We start from the raw sequence: 4,999 nt of genomic DNA, 5'->3' as shown, positions 1-4,999 counted from the left end.
AGTTCCTGCATAACAGAAATTCCTCTGGAAAACCCCCAACCCTTAAAAAAAAAAAAACCCAAGTCATTCAGTTTTGAGAGCTAATAAAAACCCCACCTTCTCCTGTGTTCAAGGCTATTTTCTCAAACCTCACTTTAGGGAGATAGATAGCCCTGTCTGACAGAAATTAAAGCTTGCTTAATTTGACCAAATAATTTGGGTAATGGTCTTTATTCTTGTTCATTGGAATTAACAGGAAGAGACTGTGAAACACCAAATACAAACACTGTTTTTGAAAATGAGCCCCTACTTTCTCTAAAGAGCTTTAATCTTTCTCTTCAAAGCACCAAGACATTGAAAAGTAGGGAGAAAGAAAAAAACTCACTTCCTCTCCCCTTCAAATACATTCCATCAGCCTGTAAATGAGGTTGACTCTTTTTTAAGGAGAAAAAAAAGATGACAGGACTGAAAGGGAGAGAAAATACATAAATCCAATCAGACCAGCATTCCCAAGTTCAGAGCTGGGATAAGACCTCACAGTGGACAAGAAAAAAAAGGATAGTTTTTGCAACAGGAAGCTGAGCCCACCATTAATACATGTCTTTCTCTGTCTGCAAAATACCATTCCCAATGGGATGCCTTAGGGGTTTCTCCTTTTGTTTCAGATTTCACGCAAGTCTAGGAAACAAAGTCCCATGAGCAGAGACCAAGCCCCCGGCACATGAGCCTGTGGGAGATCTGCCAGCTAAACTCTAACGACCCTGAGCAGACCCACTCAGTGCTCACACAGCTCTGCAGAGTGGGTGCTGTTGCTGAAGACCAGAGTGGTAGCATAGCTTCAGAGTGGAAGAGGTGAAACTTAAGCCTAGGGTATTGGTTACAGCAACAGATATAATGCCTGCCCTCCCCCATACATACACACAACAAGAAGCCCATTGGCTGAAAACAGAGTATTCCTGGCTAACCCCACATTGCCTTCAGGGAGCTTCCCAAGCAACTGAGTGACAAATGGGACATAGTTCAATTATATTATTGCTGTCTACTGTTTGTGTCTTTGAATGGCGATGCCACAAAGCCTGGGCCACCTGGGACCCTAGCTGATCCTGGACCTGATGTAAGATTTAACACGTCAAATCCCCTGATGTTAAGATGGGCAGAATGGCATGAGCCCGCTGTTTTAGTTCTCAGAATCTGAGAGAGGAGATCAGCCGAGCAAGGATGTCTACCAGGATGTAGAACAAAGGAAAACTGAGAAAAGTATGAATATCCAACAGGAGGGAGACAGTGTGTTTGCATCACAGGGAACCATGATACTCAGAAATATAGGAAATGCAAGTATACAGGTACCATGAAGCTACGGGCCCTGGAGCTGGGGAAGCAAAACATGGCAGCCACATTGTATCGTTGCATGCACTAAAGGACATTGTATCGTGATGGGGAAGGGACTAGGCTGGGGCAGCGGGAGCCATGGAGGCAGGAGCTGGTCGCATGCTACTTCACACCTCGTGGACCAGAGAGCTCAGCGCACTAGCCGTGGACACTGCCTCCAAGACACATCCCCAGCGGACCTCTGCCAGACCTGCCTCTTGCCCCAGAAACTCCACAATCTCCCCAAACAGGGCAACCCTCTGGGGAACCAAATATTTAAACTCGTGGGCCTGTTGGGGACATTTTACATTCAAACTGGGACACTACACATTTATAGAAAACGCAATCAACAGTGGGCTACATGGCCCTTTAAGAACCTATGCCTGGTGACAAAGCCATCTCATTGCCTGGCTACATTGCCACCATTTTAACGTAAGCACGTCACACAAAATTAACTGTAGGCACATTTCTCAGAATGTGTCCCTGACATTAACGACAAGTGATTATATTAATGTATGCATGTATAAGAATATCACCTAAAAATATAAAGTCTACCAAGCTACATCAGGCATTTGGAGGAGTCTGGCCAAATGGGATGCCAGTCTTGTTTACAGATTTTAAAACTTTTTAACAAAATATTTTTCAATATTACGTGAGTAAATTTTTTCCCCCAGAATATACTCCTCCCAGGACTGGGAAGGTGCCTTGGTGGTACAGGGCTTGCCAGAGAAGCCTGAGGACACAGTTCAGATCCCCAGTACCCACGCAAAGGCCGGAGAGTTTGGAAGGCAGAGGCAGGGCAATTTTAGGGCAAGTGGGCTGACTAGATAAGCCAATCAGCGAGCTCCAGGTTCAGTGAAAACCCTGCTTTAGAAATGGGGTCGAGAGTAACTGAGGCAAGACATTTGACGTCTGCCTCTGGCCTACAAACATGCACACATGTGTGAGCGTATACACCACCACACAAATACACAGAAAGCCCCCTGCCTGTGGGCTCAGAGCTGCTTATAGGAGCCAAGCTCTACAACCCACCTTCAACTCCAACTCCGACAGTTCTTTCTGCTGCCAGGCTCCTCCCCATCCTCATTTTGAAGTCAATGCCAACCTCCTTCTTCTTTAGGGAGAAGGAGGCCGGTCTCTCTGTCCCCAGACACTGGTAGGGAAGGAGTGGGTCTGTGCATTAAACACACTGTGTTAGAACTCAATGAGGTTGGCAAAGACAATTAATTTCAAAGCTTCCCGCTGACAGCAATACACAAATTAGCTTCCACATCTGCTTTGGAAAACTAATTTCACTGCAGTACAGAATCCAGCAGGGGTTCTACTGTCCTTTAAAGAAAGGAAAGTTTGCTTCAAAGCGAGATGGAAGTGTTTTCTAGAACAGCTTCCTAATTAGATCAGAAGGATAATGCTCCCCCACACACACCGTCCCCGGCCAAGGGACAAGCCAGGAGGAAGTGAGAAACCTCAGAGTGGTGGCAGGTTAAAGACCGCAAGAGACGCCCGTGAAAACAGTGAGGTTAGAACCTGTTGTCTTGTCGCAAACTCAAGCATTTATTCCAACAAAACAGGTTAGGCCTTGGACTGGGAGAGGGTTCAGTTAGTAAAGAGCCTACCACACATGAGGACCTGAGTTCAAACCCCCAAAATCCATGTTAAGAGCCAGCACATCAGCACAAGTTCATAAGCTTAGTCCTGGGGCAGAGATGGGGGGCTCCCTGGAGCTCATTGGCCAGAGTCTCCAAATCAATGAGCTACAGGTTCACTGAGAGCTTTTTTTCTCAAAAGATAATGCAGAAAGCAACCAAGGAAGACCAGATGTTGACCTCTGACCTCTACATACATGCACCCCTGTATGTACACACACATAGAAACACATATACAGGCACTCGTGCACACAGACACACACATGCACAGACATATATGTACACATTCGCACATGCACATATGCAGACACACAAAGATGCACATGCACACACACACGCTCACAGAGATGCACATGCACACACATGCACACACTCAGAGATGCACAAGCACACACATACATGCACACACAGAGAGATACACATGCACACACACAGAGATGCACATACAGACACACACATGCACACACAGAGATGCACATGCACACACAGAGATGCACATACAGACACACACACATGCACACACACACACATAGATATGCATATACACACACAGACATGCACACATGCACACAGAGATATGCACATACACACACAGACATGCACACACACAGAGATGCACATACAGACACACACATGCACACACAGAGATGCACATGCATACACAGAGATGCACATACAGACACACACACATGCACACACGCACACAGATATGCACATACACACACAGACATGCACACACACAGAGATGCACATACAGACACACACAGAGATGCACATGCACACACGGAGATGCACATACAGACACACACACATGCACACACGCACACAGATATGCACATACACACACAGAGATGCACATACAGACACACACATGCACACACAGAGATGCACATGCACACACAGAGATGCACATACAGACACACACACATGCACACACACACACATAGATATGCATATACACACACAGACATGCACACATGCACACAGAGATATGCACATACACACACAGACATGCACACACACAGAGATGCACATACAGACACACACATGCACACACAGAGATGCACATGCATACACAGAGATGCACATACAGACACACACACATGCACACACGCACACAGATATGCACATACACACACAGACATGCACACACACAGAGATGCACATACAGACACACACAGAGATGCACATGCACACACGGAGATGCACATACAGACACACACATGCACACATGCACACAGAGATATGCACATACACACAGACATGCACACACAGAGAGATGCACATGCACACACGGAGATGCACATACAGACACACACACACATGCACACACACACAGAGATGCACATGCACACATAACTAAGTACTGACCACAGCAGGGAACAGCACTTGGGTGTGTGGGTAGTGAGTGCCAGGTCATAAATTTCCCTTTGAATTAAGTGGAAGATGCAGCCTTTGTGCAAACTCCTGAAGGCAGCAAGAGTTGGTCCTGCTTTGGGGTCTTTGCTTTGCTAAATCTCATACTTGCTGGGCAAAAGCACAAATACTTTTCAGCCATCCAAAGTCTTAGGACCATAATTCATATAAACATGAATTTCTTATGTAAAACTCAAAATGTGTATTGCGACTTCGCTCAGATGCACACCCACAGAGGCTTTGCTCCTCCAGCCACTTGCACAGCGAGTGTCTTCTGACTCTCCACAGACTCATTCTTCTTAGAGCAGCTGGGAGCAGGAAGATGAGCAGCAGGATATTTGATGGACAGAAAATGCCCAATGAATCCAGAGTCCAAAAGAAGGCGACCTCTCTCCCTCGAGTCGACACTCATAGGAAGACATTCAGAGGGACACCAGACAGGGCAACGCTACTCTTCCACTCGAGGTTTCCAAACAGGTGAGACTTGAGACTGGAAATTGGGGAATGGAAAAGACCAGAAGACACAAGAGGAGAGAGAGGTCAGGGAGAGGTCAGCCATGGAAAGAAGCCATACTTGGGGACTGGAGAGA

The sequence above is a fragment of the Chionomys nivalis genome, chromosome 3 (assembly GCF_950005125.1).
Source record: "Chionomys nivalis chromosome 3, mChiNiv1.1, whole genome shotgun sequence".
Lineage (NCBI taxonomy): Eukaryota > Metazoa > Chordata > Mammalia > Rodentia > Cricetidae > Chionomys > Chionomys nivalis.
Note: the sequence above shows the minus strand (reverse complement) of the source record.